A 25,463-nucleotide genomic window follows, 5' to 3' on the forward strand; every position below is an offset into this window, starting at 1 on the left:
ATCTAATGTCTAAAATCTGCAAGATACTGCAAAACCTCAACAACAAAAGGACAAATAACCCAATTAAAAAATGGGCAAAGGATATGAACAGGCACTTCGCCAAAGAAGATATTCAGGCAGCTAACAGATATATGAAGAAATGCTCACAATCATTAGCCATTAGAGAAATTCAGATCAAAACTACAATTAGATATCATCTCACCCCAACAAGGCTAGCATTAATCCAAAAACCACAAAATAATAAATGCCGGAGAGGTTGTGGAGAGACTGGAAGAAACACTTATACACTGTTGGTGGGAATGTAAAATGGTACAACCACTTTGGAAATCAATGTGGCACTTCCTTAAAAAGCTAGAGATAGAAGTACCATATGATCCAGCTATCCCACTCCTTGGAATATATCCTAGAGAAATAAGAGCTGTCACACAAATACATATATGCACACACATATTCATTGCAGCACTGTTCACAATAGCAAAAAGATGGAAACAACCTAGGTGCCCATCAACAGATGAATGGTAAACAGATTATGGTATATCCACACAAAGGGATACTATGCAATGATAAAGAATGATGATGAAGCCGTGAAACATAACATGGAGGAAGCTGGAGGTCATTATGCTGAGTGAATTTAGTCAGTCACAGAAGGACAAATATTCTATAAGACCACCATTATAAGAACTCAAGAAAAGGTTTAAACGCAGAAGAAAACATTCTTTGTTGGTTATGAGAGTGGGGAGGGAGGGTGAGGGTTATTTACTAACTAGATAGGTAAGAATTATCTTAGGTGAAGGGAAGGACGGCACACTCTACAGGGGAAGTCAGCACAACTGGACTAAACCAAAGTCAAGAAGTTTCCCGTATACAATCAAACACTTTGAGGGACAGAGTAGCAGGGGTAGAGGTCTGTGGATCATGCTTTCAGGGGACATCTAGGTCGATTGGCGTAACAAAGCTTATTAAGAAAATGTTCTGCATCCTACTTTGGTGAGTGACGTCTGGGGTCTTAAAAGCTAGCGAGCAGCCATCTAAGATGCATGCATTGGTCCCAACCCACCTGGAGCAACGGAGAATGAAGAATAGCAAAGACACAAGGAAAATATTAGCCCAAGAGACAGAAAGGGCCACATAAACCAGAGACTTCATCAGCCTGAGACCAGAAGAACTAGATGGTGCCCGGCTACCACCAATGACCTCCCTGATAGGGAACAGGAGAAAGGTGGGGTGCAGAACTCAAATTCTAGTAAGAAAACCAGACTTAGTTGTCTGACTCAGACTAGAGGAACCCCGGAAAGCATGGCCCCTGGATTCTCTATCAGCGCAGAACTAAAACAATTTCTGAGGCCAACTCTTCAGACAGGGATTGGTCTGGACTATAGGACATAAAGTGATAACTCATGAGGAGTGTGCCTCTTAGCTCAAGTAGATACAAGAAACTAAACGGGCAGCTTCTGTCCAGAGGTGAGATGGGAAGGCAGAGAGGGTTAGGAGCTGGTTGAATAGACATGGGGACTAAGGGGTGGAAAGGAGGAGTGTGCTGTCACAGTATGGGGAGAGCAATTAGGGTCACATAACAATGTATGTATAAATTTTTGTATGGGAAAAAATAAAAATAGTGTAGACAACACAGCTAATGCAGCGAAGTTTGCAGGTCTGATCCCCACAAGAATGAAAAACTATTCTCTGGTTATAGACCACACCCTCACCCCCAGCCAAGTGTCTTGCAAACGTGTGCCATTAGTCAGAAAAAGTTTTGAGAGAAATTGGGAATCTATTAATATTCCCATACAAGAAACCAAAGCACCTATAACTTGTTATGGATTGAATTGTGTCCTCCCAAATTTGTGTTGGAATCCTAAACCCTATACCTGTGGATGTAATATTCTTTGGAAATAGGATTTTCTTTGTTATGTTAATTAGACAATAGCCAAATAGGGTACAGTTGTAAATTTAATCACATCTGAGTTATAAAAAGAGCAGATTAAACACAGACACATGCACACATGGGAGTGAGGGAGTGTGGATGGAGACAGATACCATGTGAGGATCATCTACAAGCCAACGAACCAAGGAACTTGGTTTGGAGACTGCCTACAAGGAAGCAATCAACATGGTGAAGACCCTGATTTGGCCTTTAGCCTCCAGAACTGTGAAAAAATAAATTTCTGTTCTTTAAAGCCACTGATTTGTGGTATTTCTGTTACAGCAGCACTAGCAAACTAAGACACTAGTATATGCAGCTGGGGCTTGATCTTTGCTGTAAGTATCGTTTGATTCAATTGTAAAGCACCTACCACATTGACAGCATCATCATTTTCTTCTTGTACTCACCCAACAGTATTAGTCATACAACTTATTAGGGGAATTGAAGGCAGAATCTCTTATGTTAAGTAGATAACACTTATGCAGAACAACATTCATGATTAATTCTGACCTTTTTATCTGATTACTTCTATTTTATAGGCAAATTACTTATTTTTAGTTTTCTTATCAACTTTTTGTTTTAACAATTGCTAAATTGGTATATATGACATTGCTATCACTTCATTTTGATTCTGCTTAAGTTTTTTCTCACATGATTTAGGTTAAGATAAGGATATTAAATAGTGTAATATACCCTAATTCTTAGTTGAAAAGTTCATTTTAACTAAAATGACTACTGGAAAATTACATATAGTTTGAAAAGGTATGGAACGTATGGTAAGTGCTTATTACAGAAAAACACAAATATCAAAGATGCATCATCACATCTATGTCAAATTTCTGCAAAGAGAAAAACAAGACAAAACAAAAACAAAAAACCTAAGGGTTTATTTGACTACCCAATCTGAGTTCTCACTTATTTTCTGTCCCAATTTTTCTCCTTCCAAACCACAGTAAAGAGGGAATAAAGGGAAAAAATCTTTGTTCCAAGAAGAGCTGTGTTAAAGAAAGCTTTAAGGGCTACAGCCAAAGGCCTTCTCCCAAAAATTGAAACACAAGTCTGGATAATAAGCTGTGATGGTCCCTGGGGCCGAGCTTCTCAGACAGAAGCCAAGTTATATTCCACCACTACTGGTGACTGTTAATGCTTGTGGCCAAGATTTAAGCAACAGTTAGAGGGATCTCAGTTGTGCTCCAAATGAGATTTTTTCCATAAGCATCACTAAATGAGCTTAAACCACAAGTGAGTTATGTACTTGAATAGAAATCCTCAATTAATGTTAGCTATAGCTATTATTTTACAGTTGGACAGCTTCCTTCCAGTTCAAACCTCTGCTGAGAAGGTACAGGTCTAACAAGTTCCCAGGTGATACTAATGCTGCTGGTTAGGGGCCAATTCTGAGAACCACTAGTACAGCAGTGGTTCTCAAAATTTATTATACATAAGAATCACCTGGGGATCATGTTAAACTGTAGATTCTTATCCAGTATATCTGGTGTGGAAATGCAAATTTTCAGCAGGGTTTCGAACCGCAACGAACCATTTTGAAGCCCTGGAAAGGACTTCAGAAATTATCTAGTGAGATCCAAATCCCTCAGTTTCCAGATAAGGAACTAAACCAATAAAGTAAAAAGACTTGTCCAAGGACACAAAACTGGTTAGACCCAGTGTACTCAGCTATTAAAAGAAAGCATCACATTTTGACACCGGGGATATTTTGATTGCCTTAAAAATACTTAAAAAGATGAAGCGAGTGACGTCTGCAATAGTGTGCCTGAGCTCCATCCAATCCCTTAACCTCATTTCCTCTCTGAGTCTCACCCCTTCCTCTGCCTCCCATGAGTTTCCCATCCTCCTTCAGTTTTACCTCATTTTCTAAACTATCCCTGATCCTCCTCCTCACCTGATCGGCCATGTCCCTTTGCTTCTCCCCATCTCAGAGTCATGTGATAGTACAGACTCAGGAATAGGGAGAGCAATCAAGAATATTTATTGCTTATATCACTTTTTGTTATAGGTTTTACATTTTAGCAAGACATTTCAAGTGGCCCTACTTAAAATGTCTGCATCAAAATGTCCTGTTTTGTAATAAAGGTGATCCATAAGAAATCCAGGAGTACTAGAAGAAAGATTTTACATTTTAATTTCCAGCATTAACCTTATGGGGTCAGTGGATCAGATCCCTCTTATTACCCTTCTGATTCTCAGAGTAACAGTGGGCTCTTGCTCTGGACACCACTGCAGTGACCAGCTGTGAGTGAGCTACAGCCAACTTCGCGCAGGTGCAATGCCAGCGGTTTCTTACCTTATCCCCTTGTGTCCTCTCTCTCTCTGCCTTAGCCCCAGGGCTTTGCTATTAATGCTGACGCAGGAGCCCCACAGGTTCACACTTAGAACCCAAGCACGCACAACTCGGAAATGAGGTGAGCCCTTACTAGTGGAAAATAGAACTGGTGAAAAATCACTCACATTCTTCCCCGACCCCAGCTCCAGGGAAGGTCCTGAGATGCATTTTATATGACTCTTTGGAAGCTAGGGCTCCTGGATTAGGAGATCGGGCCAGAATATTAAAGCATCCTTCTATTGGCTCGCTCTCTTTCCTGCTTTGCTACCTTAGTATTTCACTTATGCTATCTGGGTTTGGGAGCTCTGGTGGCACAGTGGTTAAGAGCTCAGCTGCTAACCAAAAGGTCAGCAGTTCAAAGCCATCAGTCACTCCTTGGAAACCCTATGGGACAGTTCTGCTCTGTCCTATAGGGTCACTATGAGTCGGAATCGACTCAATGGCAATGGGTTTTTTGGTTTGGTTTGGGTTTGCGCTCTCTAATGAAGTAATAGTACTTAACCCTGCTTTCCAGGCAGCTCAGGCTAAGTGAGTATGCTGTGGTACATAAACTTTAAATTCCAGTGGAATCTCAAAACGTCATTGGTCAGTATTTTACACTACAAGATTTAGCATATATCAATCGTATGACTATAGCCAATTATACAAAATTTTTTAATCTCAAATTAACCCAGAATGTGGCAAGTAATGTCTTTGACAGACTCAAGAGTATTAAAAGGGGTTCCACTGTATATTTAAACTTCACTTGCTTTTAGATAATACTGTGTGAAACAGAGTTGGGAAAAAGAAAAAAGTAATATTAAAAATACATTATAAATTTATGCTATCTATACTTTCCATCTAACTCAAGGAATTGCGTTCATTTGTAAAAAAAAAAAAAAAAAAACTAAGATATTACTAGGTGTTAAATTAAAAATTTTTTTTTAAATTAAAATTAAAAAAAATAAGTGATGGTTCTGGTCAAATAACTTTGGGAAATTTTTACTTGAACATTTTTTTTTCTTTGTGGTACACTACTGTCTCAGAGCCTTTGATATGTACCACAACTACAAAGTTATGTATTAATGTGTTGAGGATCTAGTCAATGAGATTATGTTAGATGCTGGAGATTCAATGGTGGGCAAAAACAGAAGCAATCCTTGGCCTGGTCAGCGTTCATGTCAGCGAGTGGAGACCAACATCAGTCTAATGATTTTGTTTATGAATATAAATTTTGCAAATGTGAGAAATGCTACAAAAGAGAAGTGCATGGTTATGAGAGCTTGTAATAAAATTCCTGTAGGATTGTGACTATCTAAGGAAGCTAAAGTATATACTGTTTGCCAACAAATTTGATCCACAATGATCTTTCAGGGGAATCTTTTTTCCTTTTCCTTTTTTTTTGTGGGGGGTGGGTAGGAAGACGGGAATGCTGGATTAGAAATAAGAAGTCCGAGTTTGGTGTTGAGGTTCACAATAGTCAGAGGTTTGCCCTTAAGGAAGGTTCTTAACATCATCGTCTCCTCATCTGAAAATGAAAATTTGAACACTTCAGTGACTCCTAGTTTTATATTGTATGATTGAATAATTCTGGTTAAATTATTTAGAGATTTAAGTATATAGTTTGTGATTTCTCCAGGATCCATACTGCTGTTACTTCTCTCTTCTGCTGCCAGTCTAATTGCTAATTACCCCCTCTATTTGAATGATTTTGGGAAGCAGAAGCCATGAAATCTACACTGAGAAATTTTACTACTTACTGATAGCTCTTGCCAGTAGGAACAGTTTAACGTGTTGTACTCCTTAGCATAAAGACATGACATAATCCAACAAAAGGCATCTTCTTTGCTCAGAAAATAAAGTTCAATGCCATAAAAATATTTGGGATAGAAAATTAGTCCATATTTTCTTTTGTGAGCACTATAGGCAAAAATTGTGTTGAATTTTATATAGAAAAACTTTGGGATACAATGTACTTGGGGTTCAAATAACCTTAAAATATTAAAATGTTTTTTTAAAACAATAATTAAAATTAACATAGATCTCTCTTTTAAATGCCACTTCCCCCTAATTCCTATACAAGTCTAGACTTCTGTTTTCCATTTACCACTTCCTTAAAAAAAACTTTACTGTATGTCATGTATGTCTAATCCATCTTGGGTAATATGGAATTAATAAGACACATTTCCTTAAATGTAGCACTGGGAAAGATCTTGCCACAATTTGCCATTTTAGGTGACACACATCTGGTGCTATTTTGACCTGGCAATTATGTAGAGTCCCTGACTTAATTTCTTGGGAGAAAAAAAAATAACGTGACAAATTGGGACTATGTTCAAATTAGCTTTTAAGTTTCTCTCCCAGTTGAGTGAGCTGAGCAAGAACTCCTATAAGCATTTACTTCTTAGAGATACATAAAACTTTCTCACCTATTTTTCATTGTCAAGAAATATCCTTTTAAATGCTCCAGAGTCAAATTTAATGGTAGAATTCTAACATTAGTTCAATAAGCCACTTTACAAATTTGGGCTAGATATATTTCTCCCTGAATATTACGTGTCAGAAAACCTATCATTTAACCCTGGCTCCACCACATATAATTTTGGGGCTGTGGTCGACTTATCCAATCATTCTTAGCTTTCATGTGTATGTTTTACATGGAAATAAAATTATGTGATCTGCATATAATATAGGATTATTTTAAGAATCAAATGAAACAATATATGTGAAAATATTTTGCAATATAAAAAGAATTGTATAAATATAAGATCCTGCTCTTGTTGATCTCTAAAGATTCTTTTTAATAAACTAAATGCCTAGGAATTACAAGACTTTATTAGATGCTATGGAAGATATGAAATCTGCATAATGCAGTGTTTCTTAATTATCAAAGATGACACTAACCCACATAAACCAGTTAAGAATAAACTATGAATTAAATACCGCATACTATAAGCAAGAAGTATAATAGCAACTCAAAGAAGAAAATCACCAGTGTAAACTAGAATAATCAGAGAGAGCTTCATGTATGTATGCCAGGCAATGAGAAGTTGATAGTATCCGAGTAGGTAATTGGGAGGATTTGAATAAGGGAAGAGCAAAAGGTCAAGATGGCAAGAAAACATTCAGTGGGAGCAAAAGCTGGAAGGTCAGAATGAATGAACTTCTCCGATAACATGGCCAGAACCTATAAAATAAATAAATAAATAAAACTATCTCATTCTTGTCTTTGTACATGTTTGAATCCCTGCATTCTTCTACCCAGCAGGAACATGTGGAAGAGTTCAGGACCAATAAATCATTAAGGAACGCTTTGTTCTCAAACACCTAACACCTCCTGTCTCTCATTGCTCATCTTCCACCAAAAACAGAGTAGACCTTTCTTGGCAGCCTGTCAACATGCAACCTGTCACCACACTAATTAGTGTGTCTGTGGCTAGAAAGGCAATGATAAAAATGACAATCTGATGTTTCTAATTTAATCTCTGACAGCCACTTCCCCAAACACAACTTGTAGAATTTACAAATCAAGAGGAAAATCTGTTCATTGTTTCAAGTCAAGCACTAGTCATGATGGACCAGAGTAACTCTGGCATAAGAGTGAAGGAAGCAAAGATCCAGGAAGAACAGGAAACATCAAGAGTATGTTTTGTCATGGTGGTATTCAGGATTATCATATAACTAGGGGCTGTCAGCAACCATGGGAATCGTGTTTTGTGCACACATTTTGTCATGGTTACCTCAGAAATCAAGAAAGAATATGCATATGGCATGCTGGAGTACCTTTATAATATGCTCTTGGGCACTTTTTTCCCCAGTAGAGGAAAGCACACATATGCTACCCCTCCTGCCCCTGAGAAGTTTAGTAATTCCTGATGAGATAGTCTCATAACTATAGGGTGAATCACAAGTAACTGTGATCATACTCAATCACTTTGTGTGCTGTCTACCTCTGTCTCTTTATTGGTTTCAAGCTACAAAAGTTACTTATTCAGCAAAGACTTCACCTTGAACTAATTTCACGTTTATCATCCCTCTGCCACAGCACCTACTAATATGTTCATTTAACAAACATTTAAGTAGTGCCCATGATTTTCCAGGTGCTTTCTGGGAACTGATAATTTTACGAAGGTCATGGAGCATGTGCAATATTATTTTCATTTCTCACTATGTCAGGACACCTTGTTTTATTATGTCCCAATTTATGATATCTTAACACTAAATTTTACTTAGAAACAAGGGTAGTGAGACTTGTCTTGCTTACTGTGGACACATCATCTGGAAAGACCAATCACTAGAAAAGAACACTATGTTTGATAAGCTAGAGGGTTTAGGAAAACAAGAAAAACTCTCCATGACATGGATTGACGCAATAGCCACAACAACAAACTCAAGCGTACCAACGATCATGAGGATGGTGCAAAACCGGGCAACATTTCATTCTATTACACATAAGGTTGCCATAAGTCGGAGCTAACTCCATGGCAACTGACAACAACAACAAATTGTACTTAAAGGCTCCATTTCACTGATACCACAGTCAGGAAACTCTATCAAGTCCTTCCACGTGGACCTCATGCCATTTCAAGTTTTGACATGGAATGGGTAGGGCGGGGGTGGAGATGGAAGATGCAAGATCAACTAGCTGCTACCTACCATGCTGCCTTCCTCACTCATACCTTGCTGTTGGCACAGCTGAAGGGGGATGCGTTAGGACTAGTGTAACAATTTCTAGTAACCCAGGACAACTGCACCTGACCCATGAAATAGACTTCAGCACTAGCCTCCTCATCAGAAGTAAACAAGAGCCTGCGATAAATGAGTAGAATAGTTTCTCACCACAAAGAAAGTCTCTGGATGCAGTGAGACAGATTTCAAGCCATGATATTAAAATATTAAATCTTCACTAAATCCAACTTACCATTATCAATGACTGCCCAGTGGAAGAACACTGCTATAAGAAGGAAATGATTATTCCAACATCACAAGGTACTTTCTTGAGCTAGAAAAAAAAAATGGTCAAATCTCAGTCAAGCCATGAACCCTACAGCAATTTCACTCTTTCATTCTTCGCACATTTTCTTTTCTTTGTCTGGAAATACCACTTCTCTACACTTGGAGAACCCAGTTTAAAAGTTAGCTTTTGGGTGATGTTTTTTTCTAACCTCCTTAAGGTACTGAGTATTGCACCCTCTTCTGTTCTTTCATTATATATCATCATTGGACACACTTCCATTGGAACACTGTTTTAACGTCCATCTCAACTCAGCTCTAAACTCCTTGTGAACAAAGACATCTTTTCATTTGTTTCCTTAGTGTCAGGCTAATAGAAGGGGCTCAGTACTTGTTCGTGAAATAAGCATTGTTATAGTCACATGAAGTAAGTGGCTAACATTAAATGGACAAGGAACAGGAATTCGTAATCATTTGTTTGTATCTCCAGTGACGGCTCCAGCTGTGAACGGCAAGCGTAACCATCACTATTCATCCCATACATTTTGATAATACCAGCTCTGGAGAAAATAGCACAAGAGCAAGGACAGCTTTAAAAGGAAAAGGTATCCATTCATTCAGATGGGCATTTAATAAACATTTACTGATTATTCACTCTGTGCTGTGAAAGCTAAGATAAATGACACAGTCCCCGTTTTCAAGGAGACAAGCAAATAAATTATGAAGATACAGGGTGCTAAATGCTGAGATAAGAAAGATACCTAATCCAGACTAGGTGGGTCAGGGCAGAATTCCCTGAGGGGGTTACATGCAATGGGCCTTAAAGGACAAGTAGGATTTAAGGGTTAAGAATGTATAGAAAGACATTCTAAGTAAATGGAGAAGCCCTGTGAATGTTCAGTGTTGTAAGAGGCCAGCACTTCCATGGACCTGGAAGTAGTTTGGTGTAGCTAATCTGTGGCCTGAGGGGAAAAGACAGGATAGGGAAAAGAGACGTTCTAGCTGGTTGCAGGTTAGCCGTGGGAAAGTGTGAGTGCATGTAAATAAGCCTTAGATCTTTTAAAGTACAATTTAGTGGACTCCAACTGCACAGTCTAGCCAAGTTCTTTACAGGGCAGTGGCACTCAAATCAGAGAGTCTGGGACAACCAGTCAAATTTGACATACCTTGGGAATTGTCTGAAGAGTTAAGACAATTAGCCTAATTCTATTCAATAATGTTTTGAAAAGTGGTTTGATTAAGTTAAAATCCACAGGGCAGATTATGAAACATTTTTTCTGAATATTTGTTAAAAAACCATAATTTAGATTTTTCTTTTAAGTCTAGATGCAAAGAAAAATTATCAACTGATTCTAGCATATCAGCATGGCTAGTTTGGAGAGAAATACACTGTGGTACAACAGACTAGCATTCTAATCCTTGAGCACTTTACACTGATCAGACATAGCTGCAGTGTTTCACCCACGTGGGTGAGTAATTTGACTTAGAACAAAATTAGACTGTCCATATGAACGTTTGATAGTAATTTTTCTGGAATGAACTTAATCCAAATTCAGCTTTGTATGAGAAATGCTTTATTGCTGCTAATTCTAATTCCAATCTTTGAATTCCTAAAGCAGCATTACCTCTCTCTAGAGTATAGATGTCATCTTACCAAATCTATGTATAAGACACCTACCTCGTTCTCTGAGAAAATCATGGGATACAGGAATAGTCTCATTCCCAACACAATATTCAAAGAGCAGAACATAGACTTTCCAAGGGACACTATAATTGTTTAAAATACAAGAAAAAGCCATAATCAGTTCCAATGGTAAGTAAGCCTCTTCATCATATATATATTCATATATATATGAATCATTCATAACATTACTAGAATTTTAAAAAAATTCAAAACCGTATATGAAGAATTTTAATGGATCATAAAAGAAAGCAAAGCAAATTGTGTGTACTATTTACGTTAAGTAAATTCAAATATTTTAAATATCTCCAAGGCACAAAACTCTATGCTAGTTTCCGTGTGGCTCACAGAGATGAACCAAGCAAAATCCCAGTCCTCAGGGTACCTTCATTGTAAGATCTGATGGATATCCCCCTCTATGAATATCTCTTCATTATAAAAGTAAAATGTTCATCTAATGAATAAGCACTCCCTCTTCCCCTCACATGTCAACCTGTAAGTATTTCAGAGCCTTTTGGAAAGACAAACAGTGACTGTAATGATCTAGAATTGAGATGTGCTGACCAGTTACTTCTGAAGTTCATTAGAATGTCATTCAGGAATTTCCCTGACAAGCCAAAAAAGAAAAAAAAAATGTTAACAGATCTATTAGTACATAAAGGTTGTGGAAATAGCAAGGGAAAATAGTTTCTTTGTAAATCAGCAATATGAGAAAGCCACACAAGAGAGGCGGACACACACACACTCACACATACACACACACACACACACTCACACATACACACACAAACAATAATTTTTTAAATTTAAAGATTTCTGACTCAAAGTTCTGGATTGGAAAAACATTTTGCAAGAAGAAATGCCGTACAGGTCTAGGACTGAAGACATTTTCAAAATATTAATTCTCACCGCACATCTGAGGTCAATGGGCATCATTGCTCCTACTTCTGAAGAAAGGTGCAGAGTTGCTCAGAGCTATGAGGCCTGTCACTGTGAACAAGGACTAAAATAGGATGCCTGGCTTTCCAGGTTTCTGATATCCAATTCAGCAGACGTCAAGCCTTCCACTAGATACTTTGCAAGTTAAGCAATCCTCATATCAGCTTGTGCGAGCTGTTTAAATACCCTGTCAAGTCTTCAAGTGTTCTAAGTGTTCAGTGCCTAGGGGCCTAGCATGTCCTTAAGGGCTAGTACCTACCTTGCTGTATTGTTTGATTTAGGTGGTAGTAAGAGTCTAAGTGGAGTCTCTGGGTGGTGCAAATGGTTAAAGGGTTTGGCTGCTAACAGAAATGCTGGAAGTTTGAGTCCACTCAGAGGCACCTGGGAAGAAAGGCCTGGCAATCTATTTCTAAAAAATCAGCCATGGAAGACCCAATAGAGCACGGTTCTACTTCAACGCACAAGAGGTCGCCATGTTTCGGAGTCAACTCTATGGCAACTAGTTTTTAAGAGTCCCAAAAGCCATCATTTCTAGAAGTATTTCATGTTGAAGTGCTAATGCTAATATCTACTTAAAACTTTGTTGGATAAAGGCGGAGGAGCCCCAAGGATTTTCTTAGAAACTACTGCTACCTGTTGCTGTGGAGTTGATTCTGACTCATAGTGACCCTGTAGGATGGAGTAGGACTGCCCCACAGGGTTTCCAAGGCTGTAATCTTTACAGAAGCAGACTACCACACCTTTCTCCCACAGAGCGGCTGGTGGGTTCAAACCACCAACCTTTCGGTTAGCAGCTGTGTGCCAAGAGCTTAACCAGTATGCCACTAAGAAACCAAATTCCCAATGTTGATAAAGTAAGTTAATGTTTACATAGTATCAACATAGATTGTTAAAAAAAAGTAAAAGAAAAAATCGAACAACCAAGGGGGTGTCATGTATGCATGTGTGTGCTTATGTTGGAGTAGAATTTGTTCTACATGTTGCCACATAACCAGTTTTACTTTCTGATCCCATGGAATTGTTTTGTTATTGAGTAGAACGAGTATGTATAAGTGCCTCATATTTAGTTTCTTTGATATTAAGCAAAAAACTCACGCTTGGGAACATGTTTGGTATTGGCCTGACTGTAAAATCTGAAAATTAATAGAAGATCGGAAATTGAACACAAAGAAAGCAATGTAAGGAATGCAGAGGGATGGGAGGAAGAAAGTAAAATGATGAGAAAGATGAGGCGGCAAGGGGATGTGTGTTTTCGTATAAATTTCATTCATTCAACAAGTATTTGTTGAGAAACTACTATCCCTAGGCCCTGTTCTAAGTACTGAATAAGATGTCATAGAGCTGACATTCTAATGAGCAGAGAAAGAAAATAGACGTAAATTGAACAGCGTGTTAGGAGAAAAAAAATGGCATGGCTGCATTGAAATTTCAAATAGGGCTGGCTTAAAATATTAAATAATATTAGATTAAAGTTAAAAATAGTTTTAAGGACAGCTTAAAATAGAAATTATTCATCCATGTATATGGATAGGCTCCCGTGTCTATACAGTAGTGCATAGTTTATAATAAAAAGTATTCCCACTAGGTGTTGGTTCCAAGTGCTATGCCCTTTCAGCCAAAACACTGCTTTGTTTATAATAAACTGCTACCAAAAATAACCCACTGACTTTATAGGGAGGTATTTATTTGTCCAATATTTGCAGTAGTAACTGTGGCCTCCCCCACTCTCTTTTCCAACATCCCCATTTTCAAAGCCTTGTTGCTTTGGGTCTTAACAGTAGTGTTAAATGGGGATTTACTCAGACAGCGTCCAGACTCCAGAATTAGTTTGATAGCTTTATATTCACTCCATAGAGCCCTGGAGCTCCGTGACAATTGATTAAAGAGTGAACAGGTAAAGGTAATGAAATGACACCACAAAGAGGACCTCACCAGGGGAAAATGACATATAACTCAGCAGACCATTAAATTACCTCTCTTGATTTGTTCCAATAAGATACATACCATCTTAGTGCCGCGTGTTTTGTGTTATTCACGTGTATCTGAAACTCATTCAGGGTTATTTTATTTATTTTGTTAATCTCCAACTTAGCTTAAAGCTCCCTTCGAGCAAAATAATGTGCATAGCGGAGTCTTTGGCATGATCACATCCTTTCATGCTTTAAAGCAAAACTTCTTCCAAATTTACAAGCACTTTAAATCTCTAATATTGGTACTGACAACTGGAACTGTTGCACATTAATTCATTTGTTCAATCAATCCTTCATTTAGTCATGCAACAACATATATTGAGACTTTATAATATCAAGGCATGATGCGAAGATTTAAGCATACCGAATAAAGGACCCATTCTTTCTAAATCCAGAAGGAAAATAAGCAAGTTTGCAGACAATTATAACATAGAATGAGGAAGTGCTATTATAGAAATATGCATAGAGTGAAGAATGAATGATACTTAACTTACTTTTGGTAAAGGATATTGGGCAAGAATTCCTAGAGGATACTGACACTTGTCTTGAAGCATAAGTCATATGTAAGTAGCAAGGAGGTGGGGAGAAAGAAGAACATTCTAAATAGCCCTCCTGATTCCCAAATGAATTAAAGATGTTTGGCTGGAATCTAGGTCTTGGGCCCCAGGTCAATCGTATAGTTATTTCCGCATTATGAATTATGTTTTCTGACTCCATGTCTAGAATCACCTATTAGCGGGTATCCTTATGTAGAATAAGAAGCACGGAAGTGGCAGTTAGGTTGTAGTCACGGTAGGAAATAGAAATGAGTTTCCAGAACAGGGCTGGGTTATGACCTTCCAATCAGGAGCCAAGCCAGCAATAGTCACTGACAGTACTAGCTTCTTGGTATGTTCCCATCGCACAACTTGATGGGGGAGTTTCCATAGTTTAGGAGACCTTCTAAACAGCATTCCCATGTGGGCTTAGACCAAGTAAAAAGCTGGACTTGTCAGACCAGCGCCTGGTTCCTCCAAGCCATCTGAGATCCCAGGATCCACTATTACCTCCATTTAGGCTGAGAAACCCATGATTTGCCTTTCTATTGGGACGTAAGACATCCTCTACCCTCATTCCTCCAATGTTGGAACTTTAGGGTATTGGTATGGGTGCAAGATGGAATGGATACCTACTCTGCTGAGAAACCAAGTGATCATTTGGGGTGGAGGCTGTGTCTCCAAGTTATGGGTACTCTTTGACAAAGCAGATTACCATGGTATAAGCCCTACTCTCAGAGAGTATGTGTGGTCCTGGGCAATATTCTCCAGCGTATAAATCCCTGTGCAAAATATCGTCTTCTCCCAATTCTTGGCTTTTACCATCCACTGACCTTCTCAGCACCCTTGCAGCCCATAACTAGAGCACTTTTGAATTCCCTGTATGCCACACAAACCGTGCAGAGCCAGAAGTGCTGCCTCAGGTTGGCTGCCTACTCAACTCCTGCTGCCCCTTTTGCGCTGTTTCCCTGCACCACAGGTAAGTGAGCAGTTACAGCATTTCTTTAGTAAGTGCAGGGAAGTATGCTGCTAGTCAACCTCCCGCTCCTATCAGGGTGATGTGTTGAGGGGGGAAGGAGGAAGTGGATTTTTGTCTGGCTTCCCATGCAATATGTATAGATGGTTCTATCCAAAGAGAAGGGGAAAGCAAGGGCATTTGCTCCTGATATCTCCAACCTTACTGCCTCCCTTTTACTTCCTACCAAGGAAACAGGGGCAGGCTTTCCACTTCCTCTTCCTGTCTGGCTGGACTGCTGCTTACATAAAACTCAATGATCAAGTCTTCCTGGTTTAGCTCTTGTTATATGGAAGGAAGAGCTCTGAAATTTAGAAATCGATTGTCTAATTTAACAAAGATTGGCTTTTTTCAAGGCGATTGTCTTACCACATTTGACATTATCTTCTTTATTTTGTGAGTGCTAGGTGGTGTCCTCTATGGGGAAAATTCACATCATGGCTCAGCCTTGGAGGTAGAAGGCGAAAAGCAAACATAGTATTCAGGAGAAATAAAATATAGATTGGTTTAAAATTTACTAAATGTCCTCTCTATATCATTGCTAAGGGAACTTGGTGGCACAATGGTTAAGCGCTCAGCTGCTAACCAAAAGGTTGGCAGCTGGAACCCACCATCAGCTCCACATGAAAAAGACCTGACGATCTGCTCCCATAAAGACTACAGCCTAGGAAACCCTACTGCACAGTTCTATTCTGTCCTATAGGGTCACTCTGAGTCGGAATCCTCTTGATGGCACACGATAACAACAACATAAAAAAAGAGACCCAAAATATTTACACCAAAAACCAAACCAAACATGTTGTTGTTAATTCTGACTCATAGCAACCCTATAGGACAGAGTAGAACTGCCCCATAGAGTTTCCAAGGAGCAGCTGGTGGATTCAAACTGCCAACCTTTTGTTTAGCAGCCGAGCTCTTAACCACTGAGCCATCAGGGCTCCAGAGCTTTTAAACATAAGATAAATTAAGGGGTAAATGAAAAGAAGCCTAGATTTGCAGGTCTATAGATAGAGAATTGCTGTATCTCCAGGCATAATTGGCCAGGTAGCCTTTGATGAGGTCTTGGGCAAGAGTTTTCCAGTAGTGTGGAAAAGAACCTAGGATTACAAAGCACTAGGAGTTAATTATCTATAGGCAAGAAAGGGCTCTCTTTAAAGTGGGTATAATTAATTGCCCTGTCGTTGCAGGTGTGGAAGCCAAGCATCGTCCTGGCAGGAGAGGACTCACATGGGAAGAAAGTGTGTAAGTTCAGCTAGGTGCAGAAAAAGTGCTATTCTAACCTTAAAAAGAAAAGTGGATTGATTCATCATGTGATTTTTGACAGAAAAAAAGATGTCTTCTTGTATATAAACAAAGAAGTTCTCTAAATTAAATGAAGGAAATCACTGCATGTATTAGACCACACTAAAATATCTGAATGATTTTTATTGCACCATGATCTGGAGTTTCTTTTAAATGCTTAATGGTTTCTATGTCTAAAACAATCTGCAACTATTTCACTTTGATTGAGAGCCACGGAGTCAAATGTACGCAGTTTTGGGTCAGATGCATGTGAGAACATTAGAAGGTCATGGGAAAATTGAATATAATGAAGAAAGGGGATGTCGCCATTCAGAAAATTAATCTTTTGTAGCTGTAAGAGTGAGAGCCTTTGAAATCAAACGTACTGAATTAAGAATAATGCCTCATGGCTTGAGGGTCTCAGAGTATACATTTCAGAGTGTTCACAATGTTCTTACTTCATGTTATAACAATTAATGAAAATAAATATTTTGAAGTATGTAGGATATTTTTGGTGTGGTTTTTCTTATATCCTCAGTATAGAAGAGATGTAGACAAGGTAAAAGATATTCAGAAAATTTCTCACAAATACTACTACTACTAATCTTACTGTGGTTGCTTTGTAAATCTTTCACATACTTTCTTTAATAAACCTGAAGGAGCAGTCGGTTGCTATCTTCGTATTTCTTGAAACTGGCTTACATTTGCCCCTCTGCCCTCTCTCCCCCAGGATGGATATATATATATATATATTTATATATATATATATACACATATATATTATATATACACAACAATGTATATATTGTTGTTTGCTTGGTTTTGAGGGAGAGGGAGCGCCATCTACTCCTTTGCTCCTACTTCTAACCAGGCATTTTTTTTCCCCTTACTCTTGAATTTTCTCCTTTTTCTAGGCTTAGCCAGGGGAATTCCCTGGATGTCTGAGTCCTGCTGGCCAAATCCCTCATTGGAGGCAATGGAGTTCAGGGCCAACCAGCTGCTTAAGTGGAAGACTCAGGGGGAAACCAAACAGAGGCAGTAATATTTCAACACATTATTTTGCCGTGCTAGGGTATGTGTGCAGTGTTTAGGGATGATAGGGACAAGAAAAGTCTTTAAAAAAAGAAAGGAAAGGAAATTGAAGAGGGAGAGGGTAAAAGGATATCACGTAGTTGTTAGCTGCTTTAGAGTCAGCCCCTCACTCATGGCAACCACAGACAATGATGATTACAAACTGTGCAATGTTTCTCATCCCTCTCCCTTTTTACTGTGCCCGGCTCGTGTCTCTCCTGTGGGTTACGTAGTTGGGGCTAACATCAGCCGTCCTTTGTACTATTGTACTGTCCTGTACATGTGTATATTAAACAGAATGCCAGGTGAGGTTTATGCACCTTGCCAAGAAAAATGAGAAAAGAAACACCTTAGAAAACACAGTGATGCATGTTATTATTTTTTAAGTGAATGGAGTCGTTTGAATCTGCCCATACTTTGGCATGTAAGCTTATTTTTTGTGCCACATGAGTCAATCAAGATGGGAACAGTAATTTGAGTGGACATAGGAATGTACTGCTTTGGAAGCAAGGTGCCTATCTATATACTAGAGCACACCCTTACAACAGAACAACATGAACATTTATGGAATATAGAAGGAATTTATAGGTTTGGATTGATGCAGTGAGATGGAAATTCTTTTAGGTTTCCAAGTCCTATACAAAAGAGAGACAGAGAGACAAAGAAAGAGAGTATGTGATACTGAGGAGAGTGTGTGATGAGAATTAAGGACAGAGATCAACATCAGTGCCAGCAGTCAGAGATGAGTGTAAGCTCAAGCATTAGTCATCGGGCAGCTGAGCTCCGTGCCAGCAGCCAGAGTCAACAGTATAATGTGAGATAAAAGATCCAGAAACGCTGCAGGCCAACGAGAAGGAAACGGAGGCCTGAGATCTTTCAAAAACAGGGAAATACTGACCTAGAAACAAAATCATAAATCCAAATAGAAAAATCTCATCAAAGGACCCACATTTATGTTGAGGCAACCCACCTCAACATAAAGCTTCAAAGGAAGTGATGGAGTAGAAATTTCTGTAATTTAGAAAAAAAAATTATTAAAAAAAAAAAAATCTTTATATCTGAAAGACAGAAAGGTTTTTGTTTTTTAAAACTCTTTTTCTTTTCTCTCCCTCTGTCTCTGTGCATATTTTCCTCTGTCAGCATCTGGCCTCACATAAAACAGCTGCTCATTTAAGACGTTTGGATTGTGAATCTTTTTCTGAGGACACTGCAACTTGCTGCTTAAAACTAGGTAACATAGATACTATTCTTTATACCAGGAAGGATCACCATAAACAAACCAACCAACCAACCAAGATAATAGTCTATGGTGATGTTCAAGGAAACCCTGGTGGTTAAGTGGTTAAGAGCTATGGCTGCAAACCAAAAGGTCAGCAGTTTGAATCTACCAGCTGCTCCTTGGAAACCCTATGGGGCAGTTCTATTCTGTCCTATAGGGTCTCTATGAGTTGGTATTGACTCCACAGCAATGGATTTGGTTTTTGGTTTCGTGATGTCCAAATGGCTGCCCTAATTACCTGGAGATGCCCTTCTCCAAGTGAATATTCACAAGTTCCCTCCCCCCAGTTTGGTTTAATACTGGGAAGTAAATTAAAAGACCACCTTTGGAATCTGACATGTCTTGATCTTCAGATTTTCAGATATTCAAAGTGTCCTTGTTTTATTTTCCAGGGAAGAGTCATAATTACAGCTTAACAGTTTGAACCCAATCATGATGGATCAGGCCAGCCATCCACTGCTCTGGCACATGGTTGGGATTTAAAACCGAAGCAGCAGATGTAACCCTGGATGCTCCTCAGAATCCTCTCTCTGTGTCTCCAAAGCTCCTGCTTCCAGCCCTTGGCTTCCTGCCTCCACCCCCATCCCCGCTTCTTAGATCTTTATCCTAGATTTTTATCTTTTTTTTTTTTTTTGAATCATAGTTTGAGGCACATAAAAAGATATTACTATCTTTTTGGGTCTCCTGCTCAGGTCTTGGTACTGCACAGTCTTGATTTTACGGCTCACAGTAAATTTGAATAGAAAACACTTCCATTGCTAGTCAAGCCAGGCAGAGCCTGCAGCTTTGCCAGGAAATAGGGGTTGGAAAAAATTTAAACTATAGTAATACCAAGTTCTATGAACACATGTACTTTTGATAAGAGCACCTGCAAGGATAAAGAAGAACATAAATTAAATGAAATACATTTTACCAAAAAGTAAAGATAAATTATATTTTCCTGTTTGCTAAAATATTTTTTATAATGCCCTGCTAGTAATTAAATACACATTTTTTTTTTTTTTTTGTGAAAATACACATAGCCAAAGATACGCCATTTCAAAAATTTTTTTTTTTTTCTCCTTTCCAACAAGAGAGACACCTTGGAGAAATTCAAGTAGCTGCCATATCCTTCCCTGGAGGAATAGGTCTAGATATCCTAAAATCTATTAGGGACTTTGCCTAAGCAGGCAAATCACCTAAGATCCATTGAAAATAGCCTGTTTCAGAGGGTTTATGGGAAGATTCCCCAGTATTATTGAAGGTCACCTCCTTAAGAGGAGTTGAAGAGGAAATTGAAGAGCCTAAGTGTTGTGGGGGTTTAAAAGGAAAAGCTGCCCTAGGTGATTCCAAGGAAGGAAAGAAGGAGGTTAGTTTTAGGTCCATGATATGGGGGATACTAGAACGCTCTACTTAAGGCTCCTAAAGCCAGTTGGTATTCTTGGAAGTCACTGTGTGTGAGAACAAAAAGAAATGCTAAAGGTTGCAAATTTAGAAACCATATCAGTGGCACAAGGAGATGAGCTGGTTCCTGGGGAAGTGCTGGTATCTGGGTGAGCAGGACATCATTGCAGCCGTGCACCAGCATGACCAGGTTTAATGGTAAGACCATGTAGCCCTGAGTAGCAATAGGCATGGGTCAGAGACTCCATTTTGTATCATCTTCTGGGGCATGGAAGAAGCACTGGTGGTGTAGTGGTTAAGAGCTCGGCTGCTAACCAAAAGTTTAGCAGTTTGAATCCACCGGCTGCTCCTGGGAAACCCAATGGGGGAGCTCTTCTGTGTCTTATAGGGTGACTACGAGTCGGAATGGACTCGTCGGCAACAGGTTTGGCTTCAGTTTGGGACATGGAAGCAAGATAGACCCTTGCCTTTTGGGCTATAAAAGCTTCCAAAGTGTGTCTTTTTGAATTTTTAAAATAAAATATTTCAAACATATAAAGAAGAATAACATATTGACAACCTTTGTACCCACTACCTGGCTTTATCATGTACATTTTGCAACATTTGGATGTAGTTTTCTTTGACACATCATTACAAATATATTTCAAGCTTTCTTTGTAATCATCCCTAATCCTATTCTTTTTTCCTCTATGCTTGTCATTCCCACACACATTTTCATATTTTTACTAAACCATATGTCTTCATAAATAATATATAGTACCTTTTTTTAATGTTCCCAAATATGTGTATTTTACTGGAAATACCACATGTATCTATACATATATCATTCCTCAAAAAACTTCTGTTGTTTACCCTTTTCTTAATATTTATCATTAATAGTTTTTTTTTTTTTTTAACATTCCATTTGTAATAAGGAGTCTGACTTCATTTTTGGTGTTTTACTATGGACAGTTTTCAAGCCTCACCATTCTCCCTTATTTCTGTCCCATATCTGGACAAGCTGATAAGAAAGGAAGCCTGTGTGCTCCCTCCTTTGGCACTGGCTGGAAGTTCCAACCCAGCAAGCCCAAGCCTGAGTGCATGTGTGGGAACCTTCAACCCTGCCCCACCCCTAACCACCATAAAAACCCCAAGCCAGTCTCCTTTCTCTGCTCTCTCAAGCCATTTCGAACCACCTTGGGAGCCTTCCCTGCTTTCTCCAGAAGGCCTCATTATGTGAGTAATAAACTGTTTTCATACCCTCGTGGTGCACGAGGAGCATCATCAGTCTAAATATCTGAACCAAATTTTGAATAGGTGGTCCATGCTGCTTCTGTAGGATGCCCACAACACTATTATAGGGCTATATCAATTTTTGTATTCATTCTCTACTTGATTGACAGTTAATTTTCCCCAGTGTTTACAAAATACAATGCAACAATAAACATTCTTGTACATGTCACCTTATTGTATAGTGTTATACTTTCTCTAGGTTTTATCTTAGAAGTGGGATGACATCTCAAATTTAGTAGTTGCTAACTTTCCTAGATAGCACCAAATTGCTTTCCAAAGTGGTTGTGCCAATTTAAACTCCCCCCAGCAGTTAAGAGAGTTCCTGTTGCTTCACATCCTTGCCATGCCTTTTAATTTTTGTCAAATTTAATGAGTGTGAAAGGTACTTTATTGCAATTTTAATTTGTATTTCCTTGATTACTAATAACGTTGAGCATCTTTTTATTAGTTGCTGGGATTCAGTTTTCTCCTTCTGATAATTGCCTATTTATGTCCTTTGTCTATTTTTCTATTGACCTTGTTTAGAACTTGACTCAAACTAGAAACCATAAAAAATATTTATAAAGCAATAAAGAAAATTTGAACTCTGGCTGCATATTTGATAATATAAGGAATTATTGTTAATTGTTTAGGTGTGATAATAGTTCTGGATTATTTTTTTAAATAAGATTCCTTACCTTCTAAACATACATACTGAAATATTTATAGATGAAATAATGTGATTCTAGTTTGGGAGTGGGAGGTAGTGTGGGGTACAGCTAAAACATGATTGGGCATGGATTGTTATTTGTTGAAGATAGGTGGTGGGTAATGGAGGTTTGTTATAATATTCTCTCTACTTTTTCACATGTTTACGTTTTTTTCATAATAAAAAGTTAAAATAAATTGAACAATAAAATAGAATAATGTCAAAAATAAACAAAATTAGGCATAATAAAGGGGATATAAATGCTACAGATTATAATAATGTAAATGAATATTATGAATTGCTACTATAATAAAAAAATTGAAAGTTTAGACAAAAACAATAATTTTACTCAAACGTACATATTTTTAAAATTGACTTAAGAAGAAATAAAGAGCTCTATACAATAACCATTAAAGAATGGATAAAAAATCAAAAGTCTTTTTGCCTCCTAAAAAAGATAAATTTACCAAACACTCAAGGTGTAATAATCCTTACATAAACTAATTCGGTGAATATACAAAGAGGAAAAGCTCTCAGACTTATTTTACAAGGCTTGTATAATTTTAATACAAAGTCCAAACCAAGATAGTTCAAGTAAAGAAAATTTTAGGCCAATCTCACTTCCATGTTGAACCCAATGTTTTTAAAAAAGTATGTCACAAGTGAGTTGGGCTCATCTAGGGAATTCTAGGAAGTTTTACCATTTGTTTTATTATTGTTATTATTTTATTGTTGTACTTTGAGTGAAAGTTTACAATTCAAGTTAGTCTCTCATATAAAAATTTATACATACATTGTTATGTGACCCTAATTGCTCTCCCTATACTGTGACAGCACACTCCTCCTTTCCACCCTTGATTTCCCATGTCTGTTCAATCAGCTCCTGACCCTCTCTGCCTTCTCATCTCACCTCCGGACAGGAGCTGCCCATTTTGTCTCACGTATCTACTTGAGCAAAGGAGCACACTCTTCATGAGCATCATTTTATGTCCCATAGTGCAGTCTAATCTTTGTCTGAAGAGTTGGCCTCGGGAATGGTTTTAATTCTGGGTTGACAGAGAGTCTGGGGGCCACGCTTTCTGGGATTCCTCCAGTCTGTCAGACCACTAAGTCTGATCTTTTTATTAGAATTTGAGTTCTGCACCCCACTTTTCTTCTGCTCTGTCAGTGACTCTCTGTTGTGTTCCCTGTCAGGGTGGTCATTGGTGGTAGCGGGGCACCATCTAGTTCTTCTGCTCTCAGGCTGTTGAAGTCTCTGGTTTACGTGGCCCTTCCTGTCTCTTGGGCTAATGCTTTCCTTGTGACTTCGGTGTTCTTCATTCTGCTTTACTCCAGGTGGGTTGGGACAAATTGATGCATCTTAGATGGCCACTTGCTAGTGTCTAAGACCCTAGATGCCACTCACCAAAGTAGGATGCAGAACATTTTCTTAATAGGAAGTTTTACCATTTGAATGTGTATTGATGTAACATACTCATTTATGAATTGAAGGAGAAAAAAATCGATATTCAAAACGTATGATTTAAAAAGTTGTGAATTAAGAATAAAAAAGAACTTTCTTGATAGAAAAAGGTTATGTATCAAAAATCTACAGCAAAGTGTATTTTAGAAGTATGCCCATTAAAATGACACAAGGACGCCCACCATTCCTGAATCTATAACATTGTACTTGAGGTCTTAGCCAAGTCAGTGTATGCTAGCTCAGCAAATTTGGCTAGTATAGCGTCCATTTTAAAAAAATCAACAGTGTTCCCCTATATCAGTAATAAGTAATTAGATAATGTAATAGAACCGAGATCATATTAACAATAGGAAGAAACATCTTTCCAGACATCTCTTCATGCCTGCACATGCACACACATGTTATTGTTGTTGTTAGTTGCCACCAAGTCAATTCTGACTCATGGCGACCCCACGTGTGCAGAACAGAACTGCTCCATAGGGTTTTCAAAGCTGTGACCTTTCGGAAGCAGGATTGCCAGGCCTATCTCCTACGGCAACTCTGCGAGAATTCAAACCACCAGTCTTTCAGCTAGTAGTCAAGTGCTTAACCATTTGTGCCACCACAGACTTCTTGCACATGCACACACAAATTTATTATAAATGGGAACGTATCGTACATGCTTTACTTTTTTTTTTACTCATCAACATGTCAGAGAAATCTTTACATGTCAGTGAATATAAATATCATTTTTTTAACAGTCAAAAAGAAATTCACTGTAAAACTATCTAATAATCAAGGTCCTACCAGTTGATATCTAGATTGCTTCTAGATTTTTCAGCATTATAAAAAACACTATGTTGAACATCCCTATATGGTAACTTTTTGGATTTGTTAGAAATATCTTTAGAATAAATTTCTGAGCTCATTATAAACTATTTCACTAGCTCAGGACACAATTATGGCCACATCTTCAAATTTTTCAAATTAATTACTCTAAACTCCACAACTCTTTATTAGAAGGAAATCTCTATTTTGAGGCTTTGCTTCCTCTTTTTAGTTGTCTAAGAACCTTGGATATTTGCTCAATCTGCTTTTTAACAACTAGGCTGAGAGATAACTGGAAAATCTGATATGGACACTAGCACTTCTGTTCCATTAGCTGCCTCTGGAGTTTAAGACTGGTCCCACCCACCTCCCACTTCCCCCCTTCTGTGCACCCAGCCACTGGCCTTCTTTGTTTCAGTTCTTGGAGCAAACTTTGAGCCCTCCTGCCACAGATCATTTGTTGTTCTCTGTCTCTGGATTGTTCTTCATCCCAGCTGTTAGCATGGTTAACACCTAGTTACATTTCATGTCTTAGTCTGAGCATCGTACTCATCTCCCGGCCTTAACTCCTTTGGACACAGCAAGAAGGGCCCAGGCCTTCGGCTTATTCTTGAGAGGACCCTTTACTTACATCACACACACACACACACACACACACACACACACACACACACACAAACACATTTACTAAAGAGCTGGACCCATTTACTAAACACATGCTCTACTGTCCTGCCCTCAGCACAGCATAATTGATACTCATAGGGTCTGATTAACCAATATCATTCAGGACCCACAACAATTCTCTTCCACATATCTTATGTTCCTGAAACAAAATGTCACTGCATCTGAATACTGTGAAGACTTGTGGGTTGTGCTGCT

General features: G+C 38.4%; 1 long non-coding RNA gene across 1 annotated transcript; it reads left to right on the forward strand.

The window, feature by feature from the left end:
- Positions 1-16,196: 16,196 nt before the first annotated feature.
- On the forward strand, positions 16,197-19,577 carry LOC111820421 (uncharacterized). Its single transcript, XR_002823960.1, has 3 exons — positions 16,197-16,583; positions 18,834-18,924; positions 19,365-19,577. It is a non-coding gene; the product is annotated as an uncharacterized LOC111820421 (long non-coding RNA).
- Positions 19,578-25,463: the final 5,886 nt, after the last annotated feature.

Source organism: Trichechus manatus, unplaced genomic scaffold (assembly GCF_000243295.1).
Source record: "Trichechus manatus latirostris isolate Lorelei unplaced genomic scaffold, TriManLat1.0 scaffold00037, whole genome shotgun sequence".
Taxonomy (NCBI): Eukaryota; Metazoa; Chordata; class Mammalia; order Sirenia; family Trichechidae; genus Trichechus; species Trichechus manatus.